Source organism: Podarcis bocagei (assembly GCF_964188305.1).
Source record: "Podarcis bocagei genome assembly, chromosome: Z".
Taxonomy (NCBI): domain Eukaryota; kingdom Metazoa; phylum Chordata; class Lepidosauria; order Squamata; family Lacertidae; genus Podarcis; species Podarcis bocagei.
In genome coordinates, this window is record NC_138140.1 from 2,566,915 (window position 1) to 2,588,173 (window position 21,259).

The window sequence follows — 21,259 nt, forward strand, 5'->3', positions numbered from 1 at the left end:
TTCAGGAAATTAGAGAAGAATTGGAGAGGGTTTCATTTTGTCCACCGAAAGGATGGATTTGAAACACATGTACACACACAACAGGTACATATTCATGTCCACACATAGATGCGCACAGCACTTTGCAATAGAGATGCACAGAATAATTCAGGCTGATCAACCCTGCAGATTAACTAAGGGCCTTATTCTTCAAGATGTGAGAAACCAGAGGAAAATTCTCTGCAACTAGACAGCTAAAGTGACGGCAAGAAGGCAAAAGTTAGATTCCTCTGTTCCAAAACTAGCTATCTGTGGACAAGGACGCACAAAGAGACACAAATGTCTTGAGAAACAGACCTGAACACACAACCTCCTGGAAATGGATCTGCTGAAAGCCAGCCTTTCCCTTTTTGATGCCAATGCAGAAATGCTGGCAAAACAACTCCATCCACACTTCTGAAGCGACTCCTTCCTTCCATAAGAACTCTTTATTCAAACAAACAACAGATTCAGGTCACCAGTTTGCATCCAAGTCTGCTGGACGGAGGCTGAGCAAGGCCCCCTGCTGGTCAGTTGCTCAGTCATCTGTGCAAATTTAATTGGTCTCTTATCTTGCTCTGGTCATCTTAGAAGAAGAGTTTGTACAAGCTGCTCCCTTCCCCCCATCCCCTTTCCTTTCCCAACACTCCACTATGTCCCCCAGTGTCTTTATACTATGGATTTCCCTTCCAGCAATAAAGCTCCTGGCACATTTGCAAAGCTAAGCAGGGTCCGGCGTGGTTTCGAATTAGACGGGGGAAGCGTGTTGAGATTCCTGCATTGTGGGAGATTGGGCCAGATGACCCTCAGGGTTCCCCCAACTCTACAGTTCTATGATTTTAATGCCAGCTGGCCCTGGGAAACCTGCACATACTGCCATATCCACATATCATCCACACATCCAGGCTGCCATATTCACCCCTCTTGCAGCTACCTACTGCAGCTCCTGCCCGCTCCTCAACCACCCCTCTCCCTGCTGCTGCTGCTACTGCCAGCAGTGGAATCATGGATGATCTGGCCACATTGCCTAGGGGTGGTGGGAGTTATAGGCCCCTATGAAGAAAGGCTGCAGCACTTCAGACTTTTTCAGTTTGGAGGAAAAGCAAGCAAGAGGTGACAGACAGGTGTTTATAAGATTATGCATGGCATGGAGAGAGTTGAGAAGTTCCCCCCTTTTCTCTCCTAACACTAGAACTGGTGGGCAACCACAGAAGCTGAATGTTGGAAGATGCAGGACAGATAAAAGAAAGTACTCCTGGTTAAACTGTGAAACTCACTGCCACAGGAGGCAATGATGACCACCAAGTTGGATGCCATTAAAGTCAAGTCAAGTAACCTTTATTGGCATCACATAAGAACATTCAGAATACATTCAGAATAGATAGGCGAATCATAGTCTTTCTGCCTATCCCAGCTGCATGGGAGTGCCGTTGTCAAGAAGAGAGTAACCTGAGCTCCTGTCACTGCAGCTGCAGTAGGAGTTGATAATGAGTTTTTAAGCCGGTCCCTTTCAGTGCCAGATTTACGTATAAGCTAATCAAGCTACAGCTTAGGGCCCCACTCTCTTGCCCCCCCCAATTTCACTATTAATATACTTCTTCTTAATTGTATTTCAGTCCAACAATTACTTTGATAAAATACATATTTTGTTATGTGCAAATGGCTTTAGATACCTATTAGGTCCATAAATTACCATATAGCATATATTCAACACACAAAAATAGCGACCATTTGTTGTTGACAAAGGACAGCTGGACATATAAAGGGCCCCATTACCTTCAGTAGCTCAGGGCCTCATCAAACCTAAATCCGACCCTAGTTCTTTTCTGCCTAGAGGAGCAGAATGGTTGATCTCCCAGCAAGTTAAAAGCTCCTGGTTAAACTGTGAAACTCACTGCCACAGGAGGCAATGAGGGCCACCAATTTGGATGCCATTAAAGTCAAGTAACCTTTATTGGCATAAGAACATTCAGAATACATTCAGAATAGATAGGCCAGTGCGATCTCGTCACCACCCCAACGGCACAGTCACCTGCTAAAGGGCAGAAGAGGCGAGCAATCCGCCTCATCTCTGTGGGTTTCCAGCAAGGGTAGGATCCTGTAGCATGCTTTGGCAACAAAAAATCAAACAGAGGAACTTAGCTACTGTCTAGGTGAGCTCCTGGTCTCTCCCCTGTAGTAAGAAGTGCATATCCTCCGTTTCTGGTTTCCATGTTGGAATACATAGATGGTCTAGAAATTGTTGGCGGAGATCGTCATACATTTTACATTTAAGGGCCATGTGAGCTAGAGTTCCCACCAGGTGGGCATCGCATGGGCAGATCCTGTCTCCTTCTGCCAAACCCGCAAACCTACCCCAAATGCCATTATAAAAGAGGATTGGACAAATTCCTGGAGGAGGAGAGCTGTCAGTGGCTCCTAGCCACAGTGGCTCTGCTCTGCCTCCATGGTTGGAGAAAGCAACGCTTCTGAAAACCAGTTGCTGGAAGAAGCCACTGGAGGGGAGAAGAGGGCTCTTATTCTTGGGTCCTGCTTGTGGGTTTTCCATTGAGACACCCAGTTAGTCACTGTTACAGATAGGTAGCCGTGTTGGTCTGCCATAGTCAAAATAAAAAAATTCCTTCCAGTAGCACCTTAAAGACCAACTAAGTTAGTTCTTGGTATGAGCTTTCGTGTGCATGCACACTTCTTCAGATACTGCACACTTCTTCAGATACTGAAGAAGTGTGCATGCACACGAAAGCTCATACCAAGATCCAGTTAGTCACTGTGAGAGCAGGACACTGAACTAGGTGGGTTCCCTTTGACCCAATCTAGCAGGGCTCTTTTCATGTGTTCATGAGCTGGAGTCCAACAACATAGGGAATGCAAAAGCAGGGGTTACCATCTCTAGAGTTACAACTCTCCAGGAAATAGAATGGTCAGCCCACTGTGGTGTAGCAGTTAAGAATGTCACAATAGGACCTGAGAGACCAGGGTTTGATTCCCCACTCAGCCACAAAACTCACAGGATAACCCTCTATTTAAGAGGCTTCTACTCTGCAGCCTCTTATAGCTGTTTTATCTGCAAGTCTTTCAGTTCTTATGCTCTTACAGTTGTTTTAACTGCGTGTCTTTGCTGGTTTTTTTTAGCTCTTATCTGTTTTAATTATTAGTTTTTTATCCATCCACTATCTGTGTTTAATCTTGTATTTTATTCGGATGTTTTATGCCTGTTTCCTTGTCCTCATCTGCCCTAACAATTATCGGTCAAAAAATCCTAACTGCTATTTCATCTATATGATTTTTTAATCCTGGTCTGTGACCGTAATAAAGTTCATTCATTCACGGGATAACCCTGGGGGGGGGGGCGAATCACAGTCTTTCTGCCTATCCCAGCTGCATGGGAGCGCCGTTGTCAAGAAGAGAGTAACCTGAGCTCCTGTCACTGCAGCTGCAGTAGGAGTTGATAATGAGTTTTTAAGCCGGTCCCTTTCAGTGCCAGATTTACGTATAAGATAAACAAGCTATAGCTTAGGGCCCCACTCTCTCTCTCCCCCCCCCCCCCATTTCACTATTAATATACTTCTTCTTAGTTGTATTTCAGTCCAACAATTACTTTGATAAAATACATATTTTGTTATGTGCAAATGGCTTTAGATACCTATTAGGTCCATCAATTACCATATAGCATATATTCAACACACAAAAACAGTGACCATTTGTTGTTGACAAAGGACAGCTGGACATATAAAGGGCCCCATTACCTTCAGGAGCTGAGGGCCTCATCAAACCTAAATCCGGCCCTGGTCCCTTTCTGCTTAGAGGAGCAGAATGGTTGATCTCCCAGCAAGTTAAAAGCTGAAACTGCAGATATATTCCCTGAATTATAATGCAGAATGCAGAAAGAAAAGGGGAGAGAGATGGCCCAGCCCTGGAAAAGACAGCGAGCGGAAATCAAACTGCCAAGTCTCATCTGCATTGCAGGCCCTGCTGTGTGTTCACCGTCCCCTCTGCCACCACGGTAACATCAAGATGCTCTCACATTGCACAAGGATTGAATGGGGTGCCAAAGTTATCAAGACTGTGGGACAAATGGGGGGAAGAGAGGCGAAGGCAGAGCAACAGGAGATCCAGGGTCTGGGATCATTCTCCTACCCCTGGGTGATGAGATCTGATCACAAAAACTGCCTCTGAGCATATGCAGAAAGGCTTTCACTTTTGTTCCAACTGAAGCATCCAAGAGCAGCCTCCCCACAAGTCACTTAACAAACTAAGGACTTTGTCCCAAAGTTGAACACATCAGGAAACTATTTATTGCCCTAATCTGGATTCAAAGGGTTGGTCAGTCAGCTGACCGTTCTCCCAGTTCAGGAAGTTTGGATCTTGAAGGGAGTTGTTGCTTCAGCAGCTCAGATGGTGAGATTATGTTGAGATGGGGGCTCCACACCTTCTGGGCTCTCAGTCAGGCCCCGATCCAGCTAGCGCTTCCATGCACTTTCCCTCTCCTCAGGTAGATGACCAGTTTGGTGGCCCTGAATCTCCTGCCTACCTGTCTGCCTTCTCTTCTTCTGAAGCTGATGGGGGTGAATGGGTGGCCTCTAGTCTTGCAACAGAGATGTATGGATCCAAAGGCTATTCAGGATCAGCCGGGGGTTTGGAAATCTGCTGGGTGAATCAGCTCTCTCTACTCTGGGAAGATCCCAGGTGCTAAGTTTGAACAGAACTGAAGCCTGATACCTTGCACACAAATGTGCTGATTAAAACCCCTTCAAAATAAGTCTGTGGCGTAGCTTGGAATGGATGTTGTTTGGGTTATTTTGATGCCATGGCAAAGTGAGTGTGTTAGGAAAAAACCTCTCCCTCTCTGAGCTGCTGCCAGAATTATTATTTGTCAGAATTGGGGGGGGGGGCATGGATAGAACACCATCCTTGAGAGAACACATAACTAAAATCTGGAACATAGTATACATGGTTGAAGCTTACCAGAGAGGGCAGACTACAAGATAGTGTCTGTATTGAGAAACTGAGTCTTTATTTATCAAAAATATTGATATACTGTATTGTAGAACAATATCGCAACAGTTTCCAACAGTGTAAAACCATAAAACCATAAAGTAAAATCATAACAAATTAACAAGTCAAAAGCAAAAGAATTTAAAACAAACATCAACAGACCATTGTGGAGGAAGCACTCAATTGCCTGCAAAGGCCTGGTGGTATGGAAAAATTTCAGTGGGCATTTAACACTTGGCATAGAAGGTGCCTGCTGAATCCCTAGTGGCAGAGAGTTCCACAGGCCTGGGCCACTGAGACTAAAGTCTTGGTTTCTTATTGTTGTCAAATAAGGTGCCTGCTGAATCCCTAGTGGCAGAGAGTTCCACAGGCCTGGGCCACTGAGACTAAAGTCTTGGTTTCTTATTGTTGTCAAATAAGGTGCCTGCTGAATCCCTAGTGGCAGAGAGTTCCACAGGCCTGGACCACTGAGACTAAAGTCTTGGTTTCTTATTGTTGTCAAATAAGGTGCCTGCTGAATCTCTAGTGGCAGAGAGTTCCACAGGCCTGGGCCACTGAGACTAAAGTCTTGGTTTCTTATTGTTGTCAAATAAGCTATGCCAACTTGGGGGGTAGTTCTAGGGATCTCTTTCTACTTTTATTTGACATTTGTTATCATAACTTGTGATGTTACAAATAAATATATGTGGGAGTTTTCTAAAGGAAAAATCCCCTTCCAAATTCTGATGTATTATTATTAGTAGTAGTAATAGTAGTAGTAATTTAGTTATACTCTGCCTTTTTCCCTGACAGGAACTTAAGGTGGCTTATAGATAAAACAGGAACAGCTTAAAAATAGAAGAAGAAAAAGATCATTAAAAAAACTATTAAGCACTAATAGAATTAAAACTATATATAAATATAAAATATCTATTTAAAATATACAGATAATTACAATGAAAACAGCATGGCACGATCCCTTTCATTAAAACTAGCTTGTTACCAAAAGCCTGTTGCGATAACAAAGGTTTGCACCTGCCGGTGGAAAGACAGCAAGGACAGATGGATTAAAGGAGATGGCCTTGTTGGGGTTTCTCCCTCCGAAGTTTCTTCAGCACCTGCAAAACTGAGCCTTCATCGCCTTGGGCATGTGCCCAGTCTGCCTACTCGTTCATCCGGCTGCCCCCGTGTTGTAAATTAAGTGTTGCCTTCCAAGGATACTCTGATTGTTCCGGTTCAGGGGGCAACCAGCCAGTCGATCAAGAGAAGCACCATTCTGCTGGTCTCCTCCTTTGTCTGGAAATGTCACCATCCATTATTAAAAATGATGTTCACCATGCACCTGTGCACCTGCGCACGTGTGCACCTGCGCACTTGCCTCTTGGCCCAGAAAAGACACAACCATGGAACACAACTGTATTTCCTGGAGCTACTGTTGTGGAGATTGCTCCCCTTGTTTAACCAGATGATTTTTTTTGAGAGTGAGAGGGGTGGCAGCGGAGAGAGGGAGATGCCTTTGGCTCCCATTATTTTACAACCCATCATTCCATGAAAAACCTGGCATGATCTTGCCCTGTTTTTGTGACAGGGCACATCTCTCTTTATCTTCTTAGGAACAGACAGGAGATTTCCTGAGAAGGAAATCTAGTGAAAACAAGAGGTATGTGTTCTACCCACCCACCCAAACCACACAACATCCCTGAAGTCCTGCAAAACTATCCTAAACTTGAAATGCTCTTGTAGCCTTATTGGAGTTCACCGATTGGGTCTGTGTTGCTCCGTGACAGGAGGAAGGAAGTCAAAATGACAGCGAGTTGCACTCCTGACCATAAAAGGATATTCCTGTTCCTACTCCTATCTTGGAGCAAGAGGTCACTACTTCCGAGAACATGCTCTGGCGTTAGGCCCAGACTTGGGTCTCTGCGTCATTTGTGGTCAGGACATAAGATATGTCTGTGTCTGTTCTACTGGTAAAGTCAAGGCCAGTCTTGCCGTCAAACTGATAAGGGAGAGAGCTGTGTTCTTGTTTTGCATTTGCTCAACGGCTAAAGTTTATGCATTTTAGCTAAGGAGAAATGGGGATTTTGGTGCAGTTTAAAAACTGCCTGCACAGTCAGTTTTGGGTTTTGGAAACCCATTCCTTCACTCTCTCAATGATCCAGAGATCTTCCTGCACCTTCCTTCTGCAGTTCACTCACAAAGGTGCCAGGGGCAAGAAGGGGTGATGAAAGGAAAAGAGCCCCAGACGGAGCTTGCTTGTAGGAAGAGGGGCTTGGGACTTACTGGGGAAGTGGTGGCACGCAAGGCAAGGAAGAACGCTGGACAACTCCCAGTGGGCCCTGTTGTCTCATTGGATAATGTTGTCTCAGCAAAGGACCACAGTCACCTGAAGGCTGGAGGAGGCTGCCAGGGAGTTGTCTACAAACCCTAGAACAGGGGTAGGCAACCTGAGGCCCAGGGGCTGGATCTGGCCCAATTGCCTTCTAAATCCGGCCCACGGACAGTCCGGGAATCAGTGTGTTTTTCCATGAGTAGAATGTATCCTTTTATTTAAAATGCATCTCTGGGTTGTTTGTGGGGCCTGCCTGGTGTTTTTACATGGGTAGAATGTGTCCTTCTATTTAAAATGCATCTCTGATTATTTGTAAGTGATAAAATGTGAATATTTTTATGGTAAAAGTAATTATGACATTGTAAACTGCTATAGATGAGGTAAAATGAAAATCAGAGGGGGGGAACTTGGGGAAGCCCACCTAACAATGTTTAGAAAAAATAAGGGCAAGACAAGAATTTGTTTGTATTCTTTGTTTTTCTGTTTGTGTTGTTTATTTGTGCTATAAAATGAATAATTTTTTTGGGGGGAAATAAAAAATATAAATATGCATCTCTGGGTTATTTGTGGGGCATAGGAATTTGTTCATTTTCTTTTCCAAAATATAGTCTGGCCCACCACATGGTCGGAGGGGCGGTGGACCAGTCCATGGCTGAAAAAAGGTTGCTGACCCCTGCCCTAGAATAACAGAATGGTAGAGTTGGAAGGGACCCAAGTGATCATCTAGTCCAACCCCCCTGAAATGCAGGAATCGTAGCTCATCAAGCAACACCCCTTCAAAGGGCCTGTTGCTGAATCTGCAGCCGTGTGGCTAAGCAGCCAACGATGCTCCAATGGAGTTGGCCCCAGAATCGGAAGGTGATGGGAGAGCCATGGTGGTGTACCAAGAGCTCTTCCTCCCCTGAGTGTGAGTAGCCTGAATCTGAGCCCTCCAAAGGGCAGGAATCATAGAATCATAGAATCATAGAGTTGGAAGAGACCACAAGGGCCATCGAGTCCAACCCCCTGCCAAGCAGGAAACACCATCAGAGCACTCCTGACATATGGTTGTCAAGCCTCTGCTTAAAGACCTCCAAAGAAGGAGACTCCACCACACTCCTTGGCAGCAAATTCCACTGTCGAACAGCTCTTACTGTCAGGAAGTTCTTCCTAATGTTGAGGTGGAATCTTCTTTCTTGTAGTTTGGATCCATTGCTCCGTGTCCGCTTCTCTGGAGCAGCAGAAAACAACCTTTCTCCCTCCTCTATGTGACATCCTTTTATATATTTGAACATGGCTATCACATCATATCATATTGGAGATATAGGTTAAGGGACAGAGTAGGCAGTGGTTCATAGAATCAAGAAACTGTAGAGGAGCTGTGAGCTAACAATGGCCAAGGAGGAAAAGAGGGGATCACTCTACAGGGAACCTCAGCTCAGTGGGTGGGGCTGCGGAGAGAAGGGGCTGTGTGGAGAACACAGTAAAAGCCTGCTGGAAAAGACCATCAAGTCCAGCATCCTGGAGGACTCTCATTATTACCCAGAGGCATTGCTGCCTCTGAATGTGGAGGCAGAACATAGCCATTATGGTTAGTGTCCATCAACAGCACTCTCCTCCTCCATGATTTTGTCCACTCCTGCTTTAAAGCCATCTAGATTGGTGGCCATCACTGCCTCCCATGGGAGCAAATTCCATGCGCTGCATGAAGAAGGACCTGTTTTGCAGGAAACTGAAGGAAGGATCCCTGGGGCGGGGGGATACAGAGCTGGCAAAACGAATGGGGCAAAGAGGAAAGCGGGCAAGAGGGAACCCACGGACAGGGCCTGGGTGTAGTAGCAGGAAGGCAAGGGCAGGTAAGTGGGTTGGGGGCGCAGCCATAGGGGAGGGCTAATTTTGAACACCAATCTGGAAGCACCAGCCATCTGATCACGAGGCTACAGGTTGCTGGCATTAATCCATGATGGAACAAGAGCCCCTTGCACCAAGGAGAGCAGGGGATTCATTATGCCGGGTGCCAGAGAGTTATGCAAAGCGCTTGGTAATTGCCACACAATGGCAAGCATCTTACACAGGGATCCCTGCACCCCGGAGGGGAAAGAAGTCAAAAGGCTTACAAGCAGAGAGGCATGTAATCTCTTGCGTACAGCATGGGGGTTGCCTGCCACTCAACTGCGCAGCGGCTCACTAAGACCCAGAGACAGCTTCCTAAGAACCAACAGGAAACGAGGGAGGGAGTCAGCGAAGGCTGGGATGAATGGCGGAAGGAGGGACTCCGAAAGGAAAAAGGGGTGGCGTGGGGTGCTGCGAGCACTTGTCCAAAGCCCAAGGCGAGTGTTGAACTCAAATGCCCAGAGGTCAGGATTTTGTGAGTCGTGCAAAGTATGAAAGCACTGACCTACTCCCCCATCCTTTTTAAAAAGGCTAAAGTTTCTAGTTCATTATGGTTGAGTCGCCCACCAGGGACTGGCAGGATGCTGGGGATTGCGTGGCGGAGGCCATGGGGCCAGAAGCTGACTCAGGGGAAGGGAGCAGTGATTTATGGGGTTTTGTGCCTCCCGCAAGGGCTGAAAGAAGGGGAACAGTCTGTGCAGGAGAAGAGGTGGGGAAGGGGCACAAGGTGTGGGGCAGGAGGAAGGGCCTGGGTGCACAGAGATGCCAGGAGCAGAGAAATAGATGGTGGCTGAGAGGGGTGGCCTAGCAGAATCGCCCCCCCCCTTCCCTCAGGACCTACTCAGTCGCCAGAAGTGTGTGTGTGCATTTTCTTATTTCTTATTTCTTATTTCTTATTTATTTATTATTTATTAGACAGGAGTGCCTGGTGTGCTCTGGTCCATAGGGTCACGAAGAGTTGGACACGACTAAACGACTAAACAACAACAACAACAATTATTTATTATTCAATTTATTATTCTGTGCCCTTTAGGAGCTGCTGTTTAAGTGTGCGCTTTGTCAAGGCGCATTCTGGAAAGTAGTAGGAATCAGATGGGCAAGGGTGAGTGCTGGCAAAGGAAAGCTGCATCGCCATCAGGAATGCTCCTTCCCATAAGTCAGAACTCCCCACACCCAAACTGGGCAGAATGGCTGAGGCATCACCTCAGTTGGAGGTCAGCCAACAAAAAGGATCAAGTCTGCCCTGAGCTGCCATATGCACACACCAATATCTTAGGACAGAAGACAGACACTTCCGGACTCCAAGTCCCTCCTTCCCTGGCTTTGGGCATACTAGATGGGGGCTGATGGGGGTTGTAGTCCAAAAAGGCCTGCAGGGCACCATGCTTGCCATCCATCCCTGTTACGCAGTGAAGATGGTAAGTAGAAGCTTGTTGCAAAGTCTGGGGGTTGGTTTAATACCTGGGTTGTTAACTCTGAAGGGGGTAGGCATGTCTTTGTTCTACAGCCATCATCCGTAGACAGACATTGTCACAACAGACTGTGTTCCCTGCTGTGGCAGGAGTGTTTGTTGCACAGTGTGGGTTTGTCAAGAAGACAAACAGGAACCTAGATGTCACCAGGATCTAAACAAGCCCTCCCTGCTAGCATCTAATCCTTCGGGAATAAGGCCAAACAAGACCAGACAGATATAGTCACCAAAGTGTGAGATGCCAGGGAGCTAGTTATCATAAAACGTGTAAAAAACAAAAACCAACCCACAAAACCCCCCAGCCTTTGCTGACTGCTAGCCGCGGTTATGTGAATGGAGCCCCCATGCCTAGGGGCAGTCTACCTCTGTGTATCAGCTCTGTATTGGAGTGGGCAGGGGGCAAATATTGGGGGAGTGGGGGTTAATAGCCAGTTTGGATATTGGTTTGTGTGTTGGACTAGGACCTGGGGGAGACCAGGGTTCAAACCCCCCCCAACTCAGCCATAAAACATACCTTCTGGAACAGTCACCTGCATCTCAACCTAACCTGCTTCACAGGGTTGCTGTAGGGATTATACAGGATGGGGGAAGAACCATGTAAGCCCCCCTTGAGCAAAAAGTAGGAGGCATCTGGGCTGGCTAAGACGGAAAGCAGGAGGGCCATTTCATCCAGCAAGCCGACTAAAAGATAAATCTGTGGTGTCTGGGACACTGGCTCTACCCATTCTGGCCCTGCTCAAGGGACTAGTCCTCATGAAACCAGACCTTTTGCAGCAACTCCATAAACTTCTGCATTCCTCAAAGGGCAGAGTCACATACTCAAACGTTTGCAAGAGCAAATATCAGAGAGATGGGACATGAAATTAAAGCTTCTCCCTCTTCTTTTCTATGAGTACCTGTGTGTGTGTGTGTGTGTGTGTGTGTGTGTGTGTGTGTGTGTGTGTGTGTAACCCACTACCACCACTTCACGGTTTATTAGTTTTGTGCTTTCAGTAGGAGACGCCTTCCCTTGTCGCAATGTCTCATCAAATTACGGCCAACAACATGGGGGGAGTCATCTGCATCTGTGATGCGAGGCTACATTTTTGCAATTAAGCAGGACAGCCAAACAATGGCCTTGCTAGCATAGGGAAAGGTCAGGGATGGCAGCTATCTGTTTCGTGGCTAATTGCAAGACACAGAGAGCCAATTACAGCAGCGCCATTTGCATATAGCTGCTCGGGGCAGACTTGATCCTTTCTGTTGGATGACTTCCAACTGAGGTGATGCCTCAGACATTTTGCCCAGTTTGGGGGTGTGTGTGTGGGGGGGGGAGAGTCTGGCATCACTTGATTTAATTTTAAGCTGCTGGGAAACTGGGCATCAGGGAGGGAACAAATGTAAAGGCACAAATACATTTTGGAAACCAACTTCTCAAAGGCAGGGTCTTCCAGCAAACGCAGCTCCAAGAAGGAGATAGAGCCACACCTCCTGTGTCCCTCTACGTTGGCAGGCAGCAAAGTCTACTTCCTCTCCTCCAAGGAGACGCCTCTGCTGCCAGAACCTGATGGTTGCTCCACAGACCCCTTGAGGGGTCAAGGAAAGATCTCCTCAGCTGGAAACCTCATTAACTCCAAGGAACCAATGGCTACAGATGGCATCAGCTCTCTAAATGGCCAGGAGGAAGCACTCAGGGAGTGGAATTTCTGGTTAGTGATTAGCTAGTCATAGAACGGGACGCGGGTGGTGCTGTGGGTTAAACCACAGAGCCTAGAACTTGCTGATCAGAAGGTCGGCAGTTCAAATCCCTGCGACGGGGTGAGCGCCCGTTGCTCGGTCCCTGCTCCTGCCAACCTAGCAGTTCGAAAGCATGTCAAAGTGCAAGTAGATAAATACCGTATTTTTCGCCCTATAGGACGCACTTTTCCCCCTCCAAAAATGAAGGGGAAATGTGTGTGCATCCTATGGGGCGCATGCAGGCTTTCACTGAAGCTTGGAGAGCGAGAGGGGTCAGTGCACACTGACCCCTCTCGCTCTCCAGGCTTGAGGAAGCTATCAGCAAGCCTGGGGAGCCCATGGGAGTTCCCACAGGGCTCCCTAGGCTGCGGATAGCAGCCTGCTGCCCAGAGCGTGGGGCGCGCTGAAGCAGCGCGCCCCGCGCTTCGGGCAGATATCCGCAGCCTAGGGAGCCCTGCGGGAGTTCCCGCAGCTGGGGGGGGGGATAAATTTTTTCCCTTTATCTCCCCCCCAAAAAACTAGGTGCGTCCTATGGGCCAGTGCGTCCTATAGGGTGAAAAATACGGTAGGTGCCGCTCCGGCGGGAAGGTAAACGGCGTTTCCGTGTGCAGCTCTGGTTCGCCAGAAGTGGCTTAGTCATGCTGGCCACATGACCAGGAAGCTGTACGCCGGCTCCCTTGGCCAGTAAAGCGAGATGAGCACCGCAACCCCAGAGTTGGTCATGACTGGACCTAATGGTCAGGGGTCCCTTGACCTTTACCTTAGAACCATATAACTGTAGAACAGTGTTTCCCAACCACTGTTCCGCGGCACACTAGTGTGCCGCGAGATGTTGCCTGGAGGGAGGCGGGCGAGTCGGGCAGCGAGAGGCGGGGCGGCGGCGGCGAGGAGAGGCCGCCCAGCGCGGGGCTCTCGCCGTCTGCCTGCCTGGCTGCCTGCGAGCTCGGCGGGCAGGGCCTCCGTCCGCAGCGCCCGCCTCGCGGCTCTCATTCCCTGCCCCTGCCAAAGCTCACCCAGCCAAGCCGCGCTCTCCTTCCTGCCTCGCTTTGCTGCCTCCTCCCCCCCCACCCCCAAAGCTTGGAGGTTCCCTGGCAAGGGGGAGGGGAAAAAGTTGAAACTTACACTTTCGTGCGTCCCTCCCGGCGTGACGCTGCGCGCTGACGTCACGGGGCTGTAATGGTGGTGTGCCTCAAGATTTTTTCCATCAAACAAGTGTGCCTTTGCCCAAAAAAGGTTGGGAAACACTGCTGTAGAATGGAAAGGGACCATCAAGGGCCATCTATTCCAGCTCCCTGTAATGCAGGAATCCCTGACAGATGGCCACCCCACCTCTATTTAGAAACTTCAAATAAAGGAGAGTCAATCACTTTCCTTAGTAGTCTGTTCCACTGTCAAACAGCTCTTGCCACCAGAAAGTTCTTCCTAATGTTTAATCCTGCTATAGAACCCAAGTTGCTCCAGGACCTTGCTGAAACAACTTGGATGCCTGGCCTCAGCTATGGGAGCACTGTCTATGGTCTTGAACTCAGACCTGGGTATCTCTCCAAGGTGCTGACTTTTGCCTTTGCTGGCCTCACTGCCTTCCCTAGAGAACCAGGAATTGCTAACCTCCCATTGCTACAGTAGGTCAATACCTCTCCTTGCTGGTGGGTATCTTAGTGGAACACCTTACTGTGTGCCAATGCTGAAGGAAATGCATGCAATTAGCTGTGAACTAATGGACTTCTAATGCTTTGAACATCTTAGGGCTATGCTACCTGAGAGAGCACCCCAACAGACCCTTTGCTGAGGCCATCTGAGAAGGCCCTTTCAGTCATGCCACATCTATAAGAGATCTTGTGGAGATTTGAAGGAAGACCTTTGTGCAATGGCCCTGTTAGATAATTTCTTTTATCTGTTTCATAAAATTTACACATTGCTTGATTGTAAAAACAAACAAACAAACAAACAAACGAAAACCCCAAAGTAGTTTGCCAGAGAATCAAGCATTAAAATTATTTATAACAGTTAAAAACTATTTAAATCATTCCAAAAAATTAAAATCATTGCCGGGGAACTGATTAAAACACACACCAACCTTTATTAAATTTTTACACCACCTTTCACCTGAAGATCATAGTGCGGTTCACAACAAAAGCTTACAAAATGAGGACACAAAATACATAATGAAACAAAAATAAAGACTAATGAATAATACCCACCCCCCACAAACACTTCTGCAGGTCTTCTGCTGATGAGTAAAAATTATGGGCACTGATCCTTAGTATGCAACGCTTTATAGTTTATGCTTTATAATGTGCTGGTTTTCTTTCCAAACTGCCTTGTGATTTTCAGCAGTGAAAGGCTGCCTCAACACAATTTTAAATAAATAAAAAATTGTTGTGTGCCCGCTTCTGCTGCCCTTCCTGGCACGGTCTCAGGGTGATGGTCCAAAGGCATCGGAGACCACCACTTTGCTGAAGCTAAGCAGGTCTGGGACTGGTAAGTGGGGAACCACACGTACCCCACCTTTAGTTACAAGGTGGAAGAAAGGAGGAGAAGGCTAATGTATGGCAATGTAAACAATTTAATAAAAGATTCTGCCAGTGGCAACAAGGCACACATTGGACCATGTACGCCGAGTGCAAAGCCTCTGTGTACATTCAAGGCTTCATGAATGGACACAAGCCGCTACGGCTGTGCTCTGCCTCACTGCAATGCTTCTGAATGCCAGTTGCCAGAAGCTACAGGAGGGGAAAAACTCTTGTGCTCAGGTCCTCCTTGCAGGTTTCCAGGGGGGGGGGACATCTGTGAGAACAGGGTGGTGGACCAGATGGCCATTCGCCCAGTCCAGCATTTGGTTCTCTCTCTTCTTTGGTTCTCAGCGCATTCATTTTGAGAAGAAATGTTTTGGAACGAAGTTGTGGATCTTTCCCCCCCCCCCCCCACACACTTGTAATTCTTTATGTCCCTTAAAAAAAGAAAAACTTTTTAACATATAAAAACACATGCATTCAAATACAGAAACACATATAAAAACACATACATATACAGAAATACAAATACAGAAATTCATATAAAAACACATATTCAAATACAGAAACACATACATTCAAATACAGAGGAGCGGCTCCCTTCTCTAGCAGGACGAAGGACAGCCACAATCCCCTCCCAACCACCATTAAAAAACCCCCCACACACCCACATACCCAGGGAGATCCTACCCGCTGGTTTCTGCTTGTTAAAACTAACCCAAATTCAGCACCCAAAATATAGGCAGCCTGGCCCTGCCAAAGCAATTTGGGGGGCAGTGGAACTCCAACATTTATTTCTACAGCGATTGGGGAAGGTGTTCTCCCCCCCCCAACCCCTTTGGTGCATCGGGTTGTAAAACCAACAAACTGCTCCTGTTTGCCTTGGCAGAGTTATCTGGACGCCAGGAAAGTTAACAGTCAAAGCAGAGGGAACAAGTTTCTCTTTACTCCCCAAACCCTGAAGAGAAACGCAAGTATTTCGCTTGACCGAGGCCTCCAGGCTGTGGCTCAGCCAGTCTCTCCCAACCGCTTTCCAGTCTCTCCCGACATTTGGGAAATGGGCACGGCCAGCACTGTGGTTCAAAGTCTTGACCCTACACCGGGCACCCCAATAATCCCACATCCCAAACTCAGTTCCAACACCCCTGGTGAGCTCTCTGTCTTGGCCCATGGAAGTCTTTACTGTCCACCACGTGCAGGACAGCAATCGGGGGGGGGGGTTTCCACCACATCCGTCACGCCAATAAATAAACTTAGCGGTGCAAAAACCAGCTGGCCCCTTCCAAAAGGCCCCTGGTGCTCTTCCAGTTCCTCCACGGGCCCTGTATCCCCCTGGTTCCAGTAGAATACCTGGTTGAATAAATTAAACAGCAGAGTCCCGGGGGCCAAGGCAGCCCCCATCTCGACGTGTCGGCTGCATCTTCCTGGCTCACTCCCCCAACATCTTCTCCCAGATGGCGATGAGGTTGTCCAGGCCCCAGAGGTATCCGTCCTCGCGGTTGCCTTCTTGCCAGGGCAGGCGGTGAGTCAGAGTCTGCTTCTCGGGCAGCGGCACCGTCTTGCCAAAGTCGATCATCCACACCCGCGCCAGACCCTTCTGGTCGTGGACGAAGAGAAGAGAGCTGCCCACTACCTCGTGTGTCTTGAAGAACTCAGACTGTTCGAGCGCCAGCCTGACTTCCTGCAGTCGCTCCAGGTAGCTGGTCAGGACTTTCCTGTCTCTGCCCACAAAGTCCCAGAAGGCCTGGGTCACCTCCTCCGGCTGGCGGGTCTTCTTGAAGCTGGTGTTGAAGGTGCCGTCCGCTTTCTTGATGCCTTCGATGCGGAAGCCCAGCGTGGTGGTGGAGCTGAGGGTCTCTCTCCACTGCATGTAGCGGGGCTTCAGGATGGCACTCTGCGCATGCTCTTCCGCCGTGGGAGCTGCCGGGTCCACGGCCACCATCTTGTCGTACAGGTCTCTGCGTGGACAGGGCTGCTGCCTCGCCTTCTCCAGCTCTTCCTCCAGGTACGTCCTGATTCCCATCTTGCAGTCCATGATGGAGGGCTTGTCAAAGCCGGACAGCAGGTCCTGCATCTGGATGTAGGTCTCCCCATCGCGCTCCACCACCCCATAATAGGCCGGGACGTAGGGCTGCAGCGCGTCGGACGCCAGGCGCTCCAGGCATTGCTGCTCGCCGGGGCAGTACTTCTTCAGGATGCGGCCCAAACCCCCGGCTCTGAAGTTGCCTGCATGGCCAGCCAGCTGGACCCAGGGGTAGCGCATGCGAGAAGAAATCACACAGGGCGAACATTGCACCATGTACCCCATCTTCTTCCAGGGCTTGTTCTGGACGTCTCCGGAGCCGGCGGGACCTCCGCTGCTGCTGGGACCGGGACAGGGGGGCGCGGCCGGCCCGGCAGGGGACGAGGGCGTCGGGGGTGCCGAAGGCATCGTGCGCTCCGTCCCTCCGGCCGCGGTGCTGCTGCGCCCGAACTGCCCGGCTGGCTCCGCCGCCTGCGCTCCGCCGCCTGCGCTCCGCCCCGGGAGGTGGAGCCGCCGCCCTGGGCGCGCCCCGCGGGAGGAGCGAAGGTGTGCATCTTGTATTACAATCCCACAGTCAGAGCAGAATCATTCTCTACACACACACACGCACACACATAGCAATTGCTGCAGGCTTCTAGAAAGTTGGCCGCTTTTGTTCATGCAAGCACAGTTCCTGCAGACATGCTTCTGCTTACAAATGAGACCCTCCAAGGCTGTCCTGGTTTATTTCCTTGGCACAGGCGGCAGGACTGGCGGAGGGTGGCTGTGTACTGCCAGAGGGGTGCCTTGTTAAAAACCTGTCTCCGACTCCGAGCTCACAATGGGGAAAATCTGTGTTCCCAGAAGCCTTTGCTTCTGTGACTCGAAAATGATCCAAGTGTGTGTGAAGTAGAGGCAAATTGCCATCTGATTATATTGTCCAATAACTGTCTGCAAAAGAAGGCATGCCTGCTTCATGCGAAGTCAGCCAATGCGGCACGTGGTTCACTGAGCTGGAGGCAGCTCCCCAGCCACACCTTGTGGCCTGCACACGACAGCAACGCCCGCTCCCCCACATTTCTTTTCCTGCTCCCCCCTGCCCCCATCAGCAGTGAAAGCAGGCACCAAAACCCAGAACATCCAGCAACCGGGGCTGCATTGTGCTCAATGAGCCACAGGCTTGATTTTATCATAATGGGACAGGAGAATGGGAAGCTTGTGCTCACCGCCTAGGACCCTCGTTCCTACGGGACCGCCTCTCCCGGTCTGCCCCACAGAGGACCTTAAGGTCCAGAAATAGCAACACCCTAGTGGTCCCGGGCCCTAAGGAAGTTAGATTAGCTTCAACCAGAGTCAGGGCCTTTTCAACACTGGCCCCGGCCTGGTGGAACGCTCTGCCTCATGAGACCAGGGCCCTGCAGGATCTGATTTCTTTCTTTCCGCAGGGCCTGTAAGACAGAGTTGTTCCGCCTGGCCTTTGGCTTGGAATCAACTTGACCCCCCCTTTTCTTTTTTCCTTTCTCCTTCTGTGATGGAACTCCTATTTGGGGACTTCCCTGGATTTTTCTGGCACATGTAGAACCAGTCTGGATAGTTGGCCTTGGTGAAGACTTGATGTTTTCATCCCCAAAAAGTTTTTGATTTGAGTTTCTACTGAAATGAGGCTGCATTTTAATGTTGTACTTAATCTTGTTTTTAAGTTGTATTTTAATCAGTTGTTTTTATACCTGGTGTTAGCCGCCCTGAGCCCGGTCTTGGCCGGGGAGGGTGGGGTATAAATAAAACTTCTTCTTATTATTATTATGAACTCCAGAAAATGAGCTAGCTCTTCTGGGTGAACTTTGCCTCTTCTGCAAACCCAGTGATGCTAAACAATTCCCTAGATCTTAATAAGCAAGATGTAAGTCCTATAGGTCCATCAAGTCCAGAGTGGCCTGGCTCCAGGAAGCCTGTCAGCATCGCCCTAGAGAGCCAGTGCACCAACTGGACTCATGCACCTCAACCCCGACTGGGCTAGGCGAGCTGGGTAGCACCGCCAGAGACCTCCGTTCTCACAGGAACAGGTCACAGTGCTGTGGACTCACAGCTTAGAGCTGAGAGCACCGGATTCACTGTCTCAATAATACAGTCGTTGCGCAGCAGAGTTTTGCAGAGTCTTGCAGAGTATAAACCACTCGGAGAGCAGCTCTGTAGAATATCTTCCTTTTATTCTATAACTACAACTATGGTACAAAACTATATACAGAGCTGAATATTCTAAGCATAAATCAATGCTACACTGAGAGTCTGCAGCTGCTCTTAGCAGCAATCTTATCTCTAGGATCTCCAACACTCTCACTTTCTCCGATACAATGACTGACTGACTCTCACTCACACACAGATATGTTGCTGGGCAGAATAAGTAGATAGGCAGGACACGCCTCCTCTTCTCTGGAGAGTCAGCAGAGACCATCAGGAGATGATCAGGAGATTCTTGGGTATGGGAGGGGTGAAATCTCCTCAAAGCCAACAAGCAAAACATAGAGGCAGCATCCCTCTTCCCTGCACCCCCAGCACCATCTGGTCCTCAAGGGTAGACTGCCACTTCACATGGATGTTCCATTCCTGACTACCATATAATAATAATAATAATAATAATAATAATAATAATAATAATAATATAAGTAGAACACTGCTAGGCCAAGCCAAAGGGCTCTCCAGTCTAGCCCCCTCCCTCTGTGCCTCCCTCAATGCCCAATAAATATAACTTCAACCGCCAGTAGGTGTTTGTGTATGTGTGTGATATGGTGCCTCTGAACACAGCAGTTCAATCTAGCTACCATTTCCAAAGAGCCATCAGGAGACCTCTCTCCCTCCAGCAATATGCCTCATTCCCATTTTAATGCCAGCTCACCCAATGCCTATTTTAGACTGTAAGCTCCTTGGGCTCAGGGACAGAGGTCATTTATTAATTAAGATATTTCTATACCACGCTTCACCAGAAATGGTCACAAGGCAGTTTACATTATATATATATATATATATTTTATTTTAGGGGTAAAGACAAAACCAACATATTAAAATAGATTATGTAAGTACTCAACTCGTCAGTCTCTTCTGCAGAACCCTGTATTGTGCCCTCTGTTCACTGCAGGAAGCACCGGCAGAGTCTTCTGCACTGATCTTAACACAAAGGCACCTATGTAAAGCATCAGCTATACAGTAGGCTCAACAGCAACTGCAGTTATTATTACTGCTATTATTGCAATGGGTTTCTAAAGCACCAGTCTCAAGGTGGTTTACACACAGGATAATTTAAAACAGTTCAATGCCGGAAAACGACCAGTGCATTTAACCGTAACAAGTGCACACTTGTGAAAAAGACACACTCAGCTGGAAAAGCCTGTTGGAACCGAGAAGACCTTCTTCAACTGTTTCTGGAAAGTGCAGACAGTGCGTGCCTGGGGAACCTCAAACAGGAATGCCATTCCACAGAACAGGGGCAGATGCACTAAAAGCCCTGCTCTGAGTTACTGTGGATAATGATGATTATGTTTGTCCCTGAGGTATAATTGGGCATTCATTGTTCTTAGATTTAATGCAAACCAGAGAGCCAATCTCTTACTTGGAAGGAAATCCCACTCCACACGGTGAACCTTGCTTCGAAGTAAACATGCCTTAGGCTGCCACTGCAAATTGCAAGGCAGACAGCATTGCTTGACTGACATTCCTTCTCAACAAGGAGTAGCCATCTTTCCAAATAAGGCTGGGTAGGACCCCTGCCCACAGTTCTTAGGATTCTTTGCGGGCAGCCATGACAGTTAAACTAGCACAACAAAACCAAATAAATGCCAATATATCCTACCTGAGTCACATTGTTTTCGCCCTTTGACAGCCTCAAAAGAGGATGGGCAATGAGGTTTTGTATCATATTTACATTTCATTTGTTCATTAGCTCAGGGTGGGGCAATTAATGGCTTTTAAAGCATTAAATATAACTGACTTTCAGCCCATAATGATTATGGAAGCTCTAGACATAGAGAGACAGCAGGCAATTTCCAGACGTTTCCTCACACCAAGCTGCCCTCTTCCCTCACCTTGCTTGACAATCACCTTTTAAGACAGTCATTAATTAGAGACCAGTAATTAAGCTCCCTGGTTTGAGAAGTGTTACATTAAAAGCGGCAGATCTGCAGATGCCTCAACAAGGTGAAAGGAAATACAGGTATGATGGGGACAGGGAGCAACCTTCAGGGTGCCCTTGAATCTTCCACACGTGCCTCCCCCCCCCCAGGCCACCCTTTCTCTTTTTGGCCAAAGGGCTCAGGCACTTTAAGAACTGGTAGATTACCCCTCCAAACATCTCCCCATCTACCTTTGGC

General features: G+C 48.4%; 1 protein-coding gene, 1 long non-coding RNA gene and 1 pseudogene across 10 annotated transcripts in view; 1 reads left to right on the plus strand and 2 right to left on the minus strand.

Moving 5' to 3' along the window:
• Nucleotides 1-21,259, plus strand: part of LOC308579117 — a 522,075-nt gene that overhangs the window by 338,759 nt on the left and 162,057 nt on the right. Inside the window, exon 2 of the long non-coding RNA XR_014004300.1 lies at nt 7,451-7,509. This is a non-coding gene — a long non-coding RNA (uncharacterized lncRNA). The remainder of the gene's footprint in view (nt 1-7,450; nt 7,510-21,259) is intronic.
• DAB2IP (DAB2 interacting protein) overlaps nt 1-21,259 on the minus strand; it is a 319,383-nt gene that overhangs the window by 143,530 nt on the left and 154,594 nt on the right. The gene's annotated exons all lie outside the window — the stretch shown is intronic.
• On the minus strand, nt 14,444-17,348 carry LOC308579048 (inositol-trisphosphate 3-kinase C pseudogene; annotated as a pseudogene). The gene has a single exon. The product of its transcript is annotated as an inositol-trisphosphate 3-kinase C pseudogene (transcript).